Raw genomic sequence first — 13,800 nt, 5'->3', positions numbered from 1 at the left:
GTCTGCTGGGCTCAGATTAACCTTTAACATATGAAGAACAATAACAACAAAAAAAGTTTTGGATTTTTGGGGTTTCTTTTACAATAAAAATGTAAGGAAAGTGCCAAAGAAACACAAAAATAAAAACCAATAAGACCTTCCCACCTAAAGATCTCCACATCCAACCTGTGAAGGCAAACCACAGCACTGCAGCTGTGCAGAGCCTTCTGCCTTGAGGGTTCTGACCTGCACCTGGGCTGCCAAGCACAAATGCCCAGGAGCAGAAACAGCTCCATTCAACACACCCTGCTGCTCTTGTTCCCTCCCTTCAATATGTTAAATAAGATTAAACATGTTGTATTTCCTACAGACACACAAAATGGAAATGATAGCGCACAAAAAAGGTACATTCTAGGCTTTTCTCAATCTGTGAATATCAGTCTGAGGTAAAAGTTACAGGACAACACTGAAAACAGCAGGACTTCACCACAATAACAATATGCCCACTCAAACACTAGAATCCAGCCTAGCCAGTTCCATGTATTAGCCACCCTTAAACAGATTTCCATTAAATTGCTGCAGCTGTGGAAGTCCTAAAGCATAGTTCTGTCCTAAATTATGAAATGTTAATGGATTTGTCCCTTCTCTAACCCCTGCCAGAGACAACTTTAGGTAGATTATGACTGCAGACAGGGTTTTTATATCTCTGATTGCAGGGACAAAGGCGAGCTGGAGCTACCAGTAAGCTTGTCTTCTGGTGTGCTCAGGGAAGAACGATGCAGCAGTGCTGAATCCCAACAGGGCAGGCTGGTTTCCAGGGCCAGACTGCCCAAAGGCAGAGCCTGATCAATCTCCAGGTTGTGATAGCCCTGTGTTGTGCACATCTGCTGCCCCTTCTCCATGACACCTCAGCCTCGAGTATTTTAAAAAATAGCAGGGGGGAGGGGGATGTGGGTGTAGAAAATCCACCCTGGCAAGAGTTCCAAGCCTGTGAAACTCCAAATCAACTCCATTGACATCTTGTATTGCAAATTATCAGCTCAGAAATGCCAATAAAAACCCTCCCAATGCTCAGAGATGTAGAATACAGATGCAAGAGAGCAGCAGTCCCTTGCCTGTGCAGTGCTGCCAGAAGCTCAAGCAGGGCCTGAGAGCACACTGAGCACCACTACAGCCCAGGATGGGCAGGTGAGCAGTGCTCCTGGCACTACAGAGCAGGAAGAACTAGGGGCTTTCTCCAGAGCAAAAATGAGACACCACTTCAGCAGAACCCCCTCTCTGCTGTACTACCTGTGTCGCCCTGAAAACTCAGCTTCTGAGCTTGCTGACATGGTTTTCTAAAGACTTTCCCAGGACAGTAACTGTAAACATAGATATGTGTACATTCTTTCTGTTACACATCTTGTGATGGGCATCTCTCATGGCCAGTGCAGTGAGAAAGTGTTATCCTGACCATCCAATCTCTGGCCGTGGTCAGAAGCCTATAAATCCTGGGAGGAAAAATAAACTCTGCTCTTCTTTTCACCACACCTCGACCTGTGTCCGTGTGATCTGTTCATCTTCAGCGGTAACATACCTGTGCTCGGACTGTGCTGCCCTGTACTTGCAGTTGGCAGTGATTTGTCAAGGAACTTTTCACAGAGGTGTGTTGTGACCTTGTTTCCACAGCTGTACCTCAAACACCTGAAAGAGATGTTGGAGGATGTGCAAGTCCCCGGAGCTGTCCCATGTATCTTCTTCTCCCCAGCCAAATTCAGGGCTATGAATTCTACCATAAGATCAAACTTCTCAATTTCAAATGCTGCCATGCTGAGGAGCAGCAAGAGTGCTCAGGTCCCTTTGGGCATGTGGAAGGAAGCAACTTGGGAACCACAGAGACAGAGGCAACTGGATGAGACAGAGACTTGTATTCTGTCACTTAATACACACCTATGCTCTTTCCCCCACTGCTCTCTAGTCCTGTCTCCAGCAGTCATGAACCCCTTCCCCTTGACAAGGAAAAGGCAAAGAAAGGCACCTCCTGACATATGATTCATTTTCTTTTAGCCAATTTTAGCCAATTAAGGTATACCTTTGCATTTTTAAGCAAAATATACACACCAAATAAGAAAAAAATTAGAAATAAATGCAGTTTATTAACCACATACAGTGAAAAACTCACCTTATCACAAGAACTGGAATGACTCAGAAAATAAATGTAAACAGCTTCTGTGATTTAGCACCGACTGACACCCAATGTATTAAAATAAATTGCCCATGATTTCTCGCAAGCTCCATGCTAATGCACTCCATAAAAGGTCAGTGAAAACAGCAGCAGTGCAGAACTATCTAGAGGCTTCACTTGGTGGCAAATAATGAAATTAATTGTCCCCTGACCAGGATGGGAAAAGGAAGTTAATCTGCACCTCCAGCCTTTCAGGGAATGTTCCAGGGTTGTAAAGCATGAGTCAGCAGCATTGATATAGAGGTTTTTTCTTAGCATGCTACTGGGAACACAGACTCTGCCTTTCACAGCTTTGGTATGCCAGCTCAGTGTCCATCAGGAAACAGCCATTCTTTTGTATGAAATGGGACAGATTAATAGATTACTATTTATTCATTAACACCTTAAATGTCATCACTGACCTCTATGATCACAATGTAATTCAATACAGCAAAGAAGAAGAAAGAGTTAAGTTGATGGATGAAGCTGGGAGAAATCAAATCTTAGTAAATGTATTTTAACTTTTTTATTGTTACTGCTACTGCAGTAATACCACAAACACCTTTGTTCCTGCAGCAAAGACAAAATCCACCATCCTAAGACTCGTGATCAAATTTCACAGCTCCCTGTAATCAAGGATCTCAATCATTTTGCTAAGAATACTCCTCCTCAGAAATACACTAGCATTTCTTTGTCTGTTTCAGAGACAAAGAAAATAATGAAGAGAAAGAGGACACAAACTTTCAGGAATTAACCTGGCAGTTTACAGCTGTTCACAGGAACCACAGTCCTGCACCTAATCATGTGCACCTTCTTCCTCCAGCTGAGGCCATGTCAGCACAGCTCCTGGTCCAGTTCATCCTCCATTGGATTCTTGTGCTTTAATGGTTACCTTCTTGACAGGTTACCCAGGGTCCTTTCTAACATTACTAAACCAAACTTCTGCTGTCTAACTACCCCTAGCTTTTAATATTTAAATGTAGCTCAACAGAGAATTAGGGACAGAAACTTTTCTTCCTAGAAATTAAAACCAAAATTAAATTGGAATTTTTCCTTTAAATGAAGAAAGCACTGCCATAACCTCAGTACTCACTGTCTCTGACCTTCCAGACAAGCAGCACATGCACACAGTGGCCAGTCAGCAGTCAGAGCAGCTCTAGAGCACGCAGTGTCCTTGCCCAACTGGCAGCACACGGCCACACAGAAACTGGAATAGTGGAAGCTCTGGCACAGGAGGAGAGGACACAAGATGCAAATGCATATGAAAGAGCTTTCATCAGAATATATTAGCTCCAGTCGCAGTCACTGAAAGTTTTTTGTAGATTATGTTCTCTGCAGTTTGTAACTTTTGAGTCCCTTGACCAATTTCAGCCTGTTCTGTTACAGAGATAACTGCCTTCCTGCAAGTCTCATGAAAAGCAACATTCAAGGAGAAAAAGCAGACCCTGCAAGTGACCCTGCTCACATTTCAGCTTAAAGAAAAACCATAATATTTGCCACCAAACCATTTGCCTAGGTGACAGTCTTTCTAATCAGTAAAACAGCAGGAAAATCATCACTGAAAATTGTTCCTCAAGTACAAATCATAAATCAAAGTCAGCACCATTCATCCCAATGCTCAAACCACTACTTGTTTCATGTAATCATAGGACAAGACAACATTAACCCTGGTGATTGAAACAATCCAAGGATGCTGAGACCCAGCCTAGAACAGTCATCAAGCAAATGGTGTCCTTACCTCCCCTTTACGAGTGGGGTTAAAAACCAGATGACAATCTCAGGGCAGGGGCAGACATGGTGGCCCAAGATCACTCCTGCAGCAGAGTCCTGGGGATGGGCTGACACCACGTGCTCCTCCTGGATGCCTTTGGCGCATTTGGTCACCATATTATCATATATTTAATTGAAGGTGAGTGCCAAACATCACGTCACCCTTAGAGTCCACAAACTGTAATCCAGCACACCTCACTGCTGCTGCACACTCTGGCTTCTGTCCCCTTTTTGTACCAGCTAACAAAATGGTTTTCTTTTCATATTCCAAGCCAGCTCATGTTACCCCTGTGGCCACAGGATTTTTTAAGTCCTGTCAATCTAGAATTAATTCTCTTCTTCCAGCCAAAGTGCACCTTACCTCTTAGTCAAGAAAATTATATTGTTTGAAATAATTTCCATTTTTGCCAGTATAACATCTCACTTTCTTCTTTGTAACGTGAAGGAATGATTTGTAGAATGAATCTTAAAAGCCCAGATAAAAGGAGGCCAAAATGACTACTAAATCAGAAGTACAAGAAATGTATATGTATTTTCATATATTGTAAAAAATCCAGTCTCTACCAACTCTGATTTAATAAGAAATAGCTGATGCCCTTCCTTTGTTTTTAGGATACCATAGAGGATTGATAAGATGCTGTGTACAGGAGATAAGAGACATTTCCATAGCAGGTGAAAACCTGCTGGGATCTGAAGAGATCACGTTGTCAAGAAATTGGACTCTTTACCCCACTATACTATAAAAACTAGGCAGTTCTACTTGTCTGCTTACAATGGTATAATTTCTATTTGTGAGAGATCCTTCCTTTCCCTTTCTCCAATGCTGCAGCAAAACCTTGGATTCTGACATCAAGCCAGCAAGCAATATTAGTCTTTGAGACAGAGTTTGCAAAACATTAATGAAATCAGAATGAGACTGCCATTAGGCTTGTTGCCTTGAACAATGGAAGTGAAATTAAAAGTAGAGGGAAAAGAAAGGACTTTCTCTTAGCTAAAATCAAATAGTTGAATGCATTTTTCACAAATTAAAGCATTTTAAACACTATTTACTACAGGCTTTTCTATTTCCATGAGTCTAGTGATAACTGATACCAGGAGGAAACTATTAAAAGCAGGTAAGATAAACTAGCAGGTAAAGAATTCCTTTCAAGAATTTTATTCAGCCAGGTAAAAAGCCTTCTGCCAAAGACAGAAAAACTAAAAGGCCCAAGAGAAAGGAAGGATGTGTAGAAGATGAAAACAAAGAGAATTGTACATAAGAAAACAGGAGAGAGAATATCTGGAAAAATTCACAATGCTTTTCCTCAGGAAACAGCATCTATCAACCAGTCATAGAAATTCATTTCAATGATAATTGATTATTCATCACCTTTCTGTGGCATACTTTGCTGTTAGCAGTGGCCCACACCTGTGCCAGTGCCCAGGTTCTGGCTTGGGACTCCTGCCTGTCTGGGGAGCCACACTGGCCATTTCAGGAGCCTAGGCTTTCTCAAAGAGTGAAACACAACCACCTTTCCAGAAAAAAAAAACTCTGTGGGCTTTTCTTCAGGTTTTGAAAAGGCCCCTTAAACCTTCAAACTAAAGACACATGCATATTGTGATTGCACATATTCCCTCCAGGTCTAAATGCAGACCTAAGAAGTATGACCATCTGTAGGGCACCATAACAGAGAAGAACATCATAAAGTCAGGTTTGATAGGTGTTGGGTGAGAACTGGTACCTGAGAAGTTAATTCAAGATGGATACACCTTTTCCTCTCTCCATTAAAGTGAAAGGGAACAGATTTTCAATCCTGCCTAGATTAATTTTTTTTTTTTTTTTAAACACAGTCCTCACTGCAAATCAATGAAATCTGTATTCCTTAGCTACCTGACACACCTGGAAGTCCAATACAAAGTAACTTGGAGATTTTATTCTGTAACATTTTATCTCCCTCTTTTCTTTACAGGGGCAAGGGCTTAAAGAGGACAATCAACAGCTACTCCTGGGAATTAGCAATGACATTAACAAAAAAAAAAAAAACCCAGCTTGTTTTCCTCCTTTTGATATGCAGACATAATTTCTGAAGTGCCAGTAGTATGTCAAAAAGCCATCAGACAGATGCTCACCCAGCCCTGACAGGCTGCTGGAACCTGAGCTGCTAGAGCTGCTTCCTGAGAGAGATTGTACCTGCTTGCAACAAGGCTGCCAGTTTAACCCTGTCCTTGCTGATGCTAAAATCAGTATTAGGACGAGCCCAAACGTGGTATGACAGGAGGCAGCTTGCACCCTCGCTATACTAACACAAGACAATAGGCATTCGGGTTTGTATCTCATCCTTTGGTGGCTGCAACCAAAAGGACTAATTAGTTACCTAGAGCATGTGCTTACACATCAAAAATAACTTTACAGTGCCTGGCACTGTAAATCTCTGCAAAGCTGACAAAAACAAAACAACTACTGTTTAAATTAAAAAGGAAAAACAAAATAACAAAGAGCAGCCCACAGTCTGTACCATATTCATTCCCATATTCAAAGAGAGGAGTCCTACCTTTCCGATCTTTGAACAAGATTCCAATCAGCACGCTGCGTCCAAGACTATACACTGAAGAATCTGCTAACACAAAACAAAGGGAGAGGGAAAAAAAACCCTGAAAACACTTAATTTTTGCTGAAAAACAGTTTTTAGCTAAAAAAACATATTTTAGCTATGTAGTCTATCATACAAAGACAAAAATGCATAAACATATCCATACAGTCACCTGTGTAAGAAGGTGTGTCTGCAAATAACACACACTATGCATGCATCAATGTATTTATAAACAAATCCACAGAAGTTTATTACCTATTCATTTTAATTCATCCAGTGTAATTCTGCAGCATTGCTACAGATTTTAATCTACGGCAGATAAAATCCAAAAAAGCTTCAGCATAAAGGTATAACTCTCTCAAATTCTCAACAAGCAAACAAAGCTGACATTTTTGAAATAAAATCATTACCAGCTCATATGCTGCCATACCACAAAAGCCTATCCTTAAATAACTGCTGCATAATCATTCTCCCGGAGTGTTGTTATCCATCGGCTCGCTGCCTATCTCCAGCCAGACGCAGTCTGCAAGCCACCAGCTTGTAGCTACCATGTGCACGTCAGGAAAAGGAAAACTGCAAATTAGGAAAAGTCCCCGCAGTGGTGAAAAGGAAAAGAGGGTGAGTGGGAGAGGAAGAGGGAGTTCACTGGCCACAGAAATTTCGAGAATGACGACGAGCCAGCCAGCTCCGCCATCATCCACTTACAATAGGATGCTGCACCTCGCGGCTGCTGAAGCAGTTTGTCAAGGGGTTGCTGGTATCAAATGCCTGACAGGCATTTTAATTGCATCCAACCAAGTGTGTCCCCAGGAATCGGGCCTTTAATCCTATGAATATCATCAGCTGGTTTCTTTTGTGCTGCTGCCAGACACACACAAGCCTGCACTGCACGCAGGCAGCGACGCACCCGGGTTCTGCCGTGATGCTGATCCAAATCCCAAACAGGGTTTATGGATGGTACATGCCAAAAAGGAGGTCTGGAGGGATTCAGTATTTTCTGCTTTACAGATCAAGAAGGAAATTTGCTCTCCTCTTTTATTTTTCTATCTAGTGCCGTTCACGTGTTGGAACCAGCTTCACTGTGTTATTTGAGCCTTGCATTTGCTTATTCACACCAAGGGGAAATAAAACCAGGGAAAATGCAGAAATGCTGCAGGACTGTAGGGGCAAGTGAGGACCCTTCTGGATTAATACAAGATTATAACAGGGCTCATTGCACAGCTCAGCTCAGAAACAAGTTCTTTCTGAAGTGAGGATTTTAGTTTTACTGTCACTATTCAGTTGTTGTGTCTGCTTTGATCTCATCTCCTTATTCCAAGTCTTTCTTCAGGACAATATTAATCTCAGTAGGAAAAGGAACCTATGAATTCAGAAATCACCCTGTGTTCTGTAAGGAGATGGAGTGTTAAACAGCTCAACTGGGGAGGGATAGTAAAGAACGAGTACAGAAACATAAATTAATTTTTAAAAAGAATATTGGAAAACCTAAAAGATGAACTGGTTTGTTTTCAAGCATTTTAAGTTTGCAATGAAACAGCACACATAGCAAATAAGCAGCCAGTTTGGAGTAACCAACGAGCCTGGGACTCTTAAGAACTGAAGACAAGCTTAAATTTCCCTGCCCTTAGGACACACAAGTCAACTAGGTTCACTTCCCAGCAGTAAGCTGGTGTTTCTCAGTCCCTGTGACAGCAGAGCACCTGACAGGGAAGGCTATCAACAGGAAAATGAAACATCTGCCTACCACAAAATTTTTGGGAGAGGTCCAAAAAACCGCATTTACCTTTGAGTGGACCAGGGGGCTTACAGGAAGGAGTAACAAATTTCCCATTGATTTCCAGGGGTTGTCTCCCAAAATTTTGGGGGTAGAGGGATGCAAAGGGAATCAATTCCTTTCTGTCTTCCCCCACAACCACAGGATGACTTCACACATCCATCAACCGTTGCATCAAACAGAAATTCCACCCTCGCTGCTATAAACAGATCTTAGTAACTTTAGAGCATCTGTCCTGAGCTGACAGTTTTTCCCCACTCTCTCAACCACCACAGCAGTGAGGAGGATGAGGAAATGGAGGAAGGTAGGCTATATGGGACAAGGATGACAGTGGAGCAAGTACCACATGGTGGCAAAAAGGCCTTTTGGAAGGAACAGAAAAGAACAAGCACGGCACTAGCGCAGTTCTTAGACCTTTCCTCTGAAAAAGCCTCCTGTGACTCATGGGAAGGGGTGCCTGCTGCTGCCAAACCTCCCACTGCAGAGATCATCCTCTGCAGAAACCAAGGAAACCCTAATCCTGCCTTGTCTTCCTTAGCTCCACCATTCACCAGTTGCTTGTTCACTGCCTTGCTATGATCTCTCCCTCACTGCTACAGCTCCCCTTCACTAGCCAACATAACCAGGAGCTCTGGGAGGTCCCAGTAAAAACACTGTGGAGCTGGGATGCTGGAAGAATAAGAAGTCCTCAAAAGTGTCCTGTAATTTGTCTCAGAGGTTCCTAACAGAAATCACATGGCTCACAAGGGATGGATAAATATTGCCAGCCTGTGTCCTACACCCTGGAGCCTAGGGATGAATCTTCAACCAGCTACCCAAATCACCTCCAGTCTGCCCATGCAAGCATTTCCAGAGACACAATCTGCTGAAACTGCCCATGGCAAATGGTTTCATCTTAAGATACTGCAAATAAAAACCATCTTAATCATCAAGTTTGTTCTGCCTGCCCTGCGATATATGTTTTCATACCTTTAAAAATGCTTCTGACAAGACAAAAGGCATTGGAGGAGACAGGGATGAAAAGCCTAATCCACAGACAGATGCTGGAACACACAGAACACTCAGCCTTGTCTGAGATTTAACCTCATTTTTACCTGGCTTACTCACAGAAGTAGGAAACTCATCACACCAATGCATCACACAGTGAAAATACAAATGTAAGGAAGTTGGCAAGTCAAAATCCTGGAAATTATTAAATTATATTTTCAGTACTGTACTTCTCAAAGAGGAGTAAAGACATTTACAATCTCAGTAAAGGAGATGGTGAGACTGTGACTGAGGCCTGATCTAAACTTTAAAAGATTTTGCTGGTTCAGGTGGGTTTTATTTCATTATCACATTCACACAAGATAATGAACTCCATTTCAATTTACTGTCCAGCTGCATACTGGGTCCCCCTGTGCAAGAAGACAGCTGCCATTATAAATTAGAAGAGCCAAAACCCTAAAGAGATAATGAGGAGGTAGGGGAGGAAAGAAAAATCACCAATTTGTGTTTTCCCAAGGTCACACACAACTTCTGTTCCCAAATAAAGGAAGATGCTGCTACAACCTCAGCCTAAGATCTTTATACCCAAATTACTGCTGAAGCCATGCAACCAGTGTTTAACAAAGGACTTGTGGGTTGGTTGCTTCTTTTTTAGCAAAGGCTGGATGAACATTTTATGCAATGTCTGAAACAGCTTCCAATATCATCAGTGATGTAGATTAAGAGGTATAGGTCTACTGAACAGGAACTGCACCACTGGTAAAAATAGCCCTGGAACAGGGAATTTTCTTTTTATTCGCTATTGTCTTAGCACTTGAAACAAGGATGGCTTCCTTCTGGAGAGCTTGAGAGGAGACAATGCTTCACCACACTCTCTAAATATCTTCTGATCTTCTGCAGTAGTAAAAAACGTCAGATTATCTATTTTACAATCCATTTGAGGGAAAAACTTGCTTTTATTTTTTTCCCCTTCTCAAGGCAGGGGAAAAACAAAATAGAAGAGCATTAATTGATTCTAGGAAAACAGATGCAGTTTAGCACACAAGGGCTATGTAGTGAGGAAGGCTGTAAGGCTGGAGTCACTCTCTTCCTCCCTGAGGTTACTGACAAAACAGAGGATGGGTGTGGAGCAGTTATGAAGAGCCACAGGCTGAGTAAGCAGCCTCTGCAGGTAACAAGGATTTCAAGGCAGGTTAGAAAGTTTCAGGATACAGGGGAACCCTGGTTTTGTTTTTAGTCTTCTTCTCCAAGTAGAAGCATGCAGGAGCTGATCTGCCCACCTCATGCAGCCAGTCCAGGGCCCTTTCAATCATACTATTTCCTTTACACCAGCAGTGCCACCAGCTTTGTATCCATAGCAGATCCCAGCATCTTCACAGGACTCATCTGTCCTTCCTCCCAGACTACCAATAAAACAGACCTGTACTGGTGACATTACCCTTTCCCAGCATTCACCCAAAGTCATCCCCTCACGCTGACTATTGCACCCACAGACACACACCTGCTGATACAACATGGGGTTCTGTGCAGCATGATTTTATAAACTAGTCTTCAAATCCCAAGCATATTATGGCTTCTCTTTCCCCTACTTCATTTTATTTGTTTTAAACTTTTCACACAGATAATTTCAGGCTCTCTTTTGTGAATCCTAGCTGACTTTCCTCAGCTAAAGAATTGCTACATGGAATATCTAGAAAAGGATTCTCTATTACTCTCTGTGCCACCATGTCACTAAAATCAAGCTGGAAGATGTAGGACATTCAAATACTCCCAGGTCTGTTTTTCAGAACAACCAGTTTCAGAACTGCACTTAGCCTTTTGAAGTTACCAAATGTTTTGGCTGCCTGAGGAAATCCTTTAGTTTCTAGCTTGACCAGTGACAACAAATAAATAGGAAAGAAAAATCCTTGAAATGTGTTTGTTAGTCCCTAAACCTTGTATGTGTATGTGGCAGAGATACTAGTAACAAGCTTCTGTAGAGTTACCCCAAAATAAACCATCCTCTCTGTCCTGGGTACTGCATCTGGAGGGGAACAGCTTGTTCAGGGGAACTCTGCCTGTTCAGCCTGCTGTTTCTGGGGTGCTATATCACTGACAGCTGGGCAAAAATAAACACTCCAACCTCAAAATCCATCCACAAAGGAAAAGCAAAGAGATAAGTGAGCAATCACACCCCAATTTTTGACATGGCAGAAGCAAACTTCCATCTCAGAGAATCACTGAAACATTATAAAGACATCTGATGTATCCCAACTGGTACAGCCTAAAAGTGCCTTGTGCCTGCACTGCTTCTCAAAGACCCCCTAAATTTTCAGTTGATTCCCCATATCCACAATATCAGAAGCAATTGATAGCACCAACCCTGCTGCAGCAACCAGTGCCACCTGAGAGTGCCGTGACTTTCCTGAAAACCAGATCACTGCACACATCCAGGAACACAATGGCTTTGAAGGCTGTGAGACAGACCTGTGCAGGCAACACTGCATTAGTGGGAGGCTCAAAGATGATATGAGTGAACACACAGCCCTTGTCCTGATGCTGACCACATGACAAGCTGTGCATCAAAGAGAAACACCAACTGTTTTTCCATCCTATCACACGGTTTATGACTAAGAAAATACTGCAGATAGAATCTGTACCACTTGTTCTCACCTTTTCTCGCTCCTGGCCTACCAGTGGGGTGATGAGTCAAGACAAAAACTTGCTTACTGTAAAATATCACAGCTACTGTACTAGAATTTATTAATACATCAGTTTGTGTTTCAGTTAATCAGGTAACCTAATGCTTTTAAATTGTCATGTCATAACTTTTAACAGAAGTCTTAGCTGTTATTCTACATTAAACTTATAAATAAATTATTCTAAACTAATGAATCATTTGTTGAAGCAGATTTTGAAAAACATGCAATTAAAATATAAACGAAGCTTGCATGGTCTTAAAGACCTATAAAGCAGTAACTGCAATGCAAAATACACAGGTTTATCTGTTTGTCTAATCATTGGTTTTGGATAGTATTTCAACTCAAATACCATTTATATTTAGGAAAATATGGGGTTTTTTCAGTCAGTAGGACGTTGTTGTATAGTTCATGCAGTACTGAAAATAGAAGTTCCCCTGAATCAGGTTGGTATCTGTTACCTCTTCCAGTGAAAAGATATTTGCTCCTTAACTTAAAGATCAATCTTTTCCCAGAAACATGTTCTCTAGCAGCTAAGTACTGCCTTCCTAAAAGATGCCAGATGATTATTTTCTCTTAGGTCCATACTTTCCTTCAAGAATTATTTTTTTTTTTTATTTGGTTAGCTCAGCTAACTTCTGTTTCGCGGCAGCAAAACTAACCAGACAGGCAATATAAATTGCAGAAACATGTAGTAACATGTAGCACAATTGGTTTCAACAGCTTCTCACTTAGCAACACTTTATGTAAGGAAGGCAGTCAGGCAGAAAGGCATGGAAGAGCTCCCAGCAGCTGAGCCATGTGGAGGGGAAGCAGCTCTCTCCTCACCTCGAAGGAGAGACAACAAAAGCAGCCTTATGAGAATGCTGCTGGCTGTCAGCCTGACCCACATGGGCTCAATGTGGCACTGCCAGAATGATGTAACAGCTTATCCCCTCTTCACATGGGCAGCCAGGCTGAGCCTGGCCAATACCTGCCCTCCACACACTGCAGGTTTCCAGTAAAACCAGCCACAGGCAGCAGCCACTCTGACCTCTGAGATAATGTCCTGCTAAAGACCTTCCTTGTCTCCAGTGCACCTGGACCAGAATTTGCACTTCTGCACACTCCTGCAGCATTTCAGATAAAGATGAGGAGGGCTGGCAGCGTGTTACAGATACTGTCTTTGCAGAGGACCCCCTTGCAAGGGTTTCTTAATGGATCCTGACTATCACATTTACTGTGAAATGAACAGAGCAGATACTCTAGGCTAGTTCATTAGCTACTTATGATTGATTCTTGTTTTCATCATCATAAAAGCAGATTTCCTGTGGTTAACACAATGATTCCAATTCCCTCTTTGCTTATACACATTTAAGTCAGCCACTGCTCCACTGAATCCACAGCACTCACCACATCAAGACTAAAATGGGTTTGACGACTGAAGACTTGGATAACTTAAACATAGCTTTCATTCACCCTGGTCTCACACTACTGTCCACAACTATTTTTAAGCTGTTTGTACATGCAAATTACATCTCTCATCTGAGCCAGGTAGTTGCCCCAAGGGTGAAAAGCAGCAGTTATTTCACAGCACTCACATTGTCCATGAGCTCAGGGTACAAAGGGTGCCACATCAAATCACCATCACAAGCGAGACTTTTGGGAAGTGTAATGTGATTATAGTCAAATCTAGTTTATCAGAATGGGGTGAAAAACATTAAAGTCATTAGACAAAAGGGATTTTTGGATAAATAAAGGACCTTGGAACTTATCTCATATACCTCAAGGGACGTGACCTTCTTTGAGATGAAGTAATGCTTTGATCAATGGCATTTTAGATGACAGGCCCAAACAGCA

The 13,800-nt window shown here is 42.1% G+C and overlaps 1 protein-coding gene across 5 annotated transcripts in view; it reads right to left on the bottom strand.

Annotated features, from left to right (window-relative positions):
• The window catches only part of MAP2 (microtubule associated protein 2), a 216,208-nt gene that overhangs the window by 121,686 nt on the left and 80,722 nt on the right, over positions 1–13,800 (bottom strand). For all 5 annotated transcript variants that reach the window (XM_058840417.1, XM_058840419.1, XM_058840420.1 and 2 more), the window contains exon 3: positions 6,484–6,546. The gene's annotated coding sequence lies outside the window, so the exon portion shown is untranslated. The remainder of the gene's footprint in view (positions 1–6,483; positions 6,547–13,800) is intronic.

This window comes from Poecile atricapillus, chromosome 5, assembly GCF_030490865.1.
Source record: "Poecile atricapillus isolate bPoeAtr1 chromosome 5, bPoeAtr1.hap1, whole genome shotgun sequence".
NCBI classification, from domain to species: domain Eukaryota; kingdom Metazoa; phylum Chordata; class Aves; order Passeriformes; family Paridae; genus Poecile; species Poecile atricapillus.
This window is presented reverse-complemented; position numbering and strand designations above follow the sequence as displayed.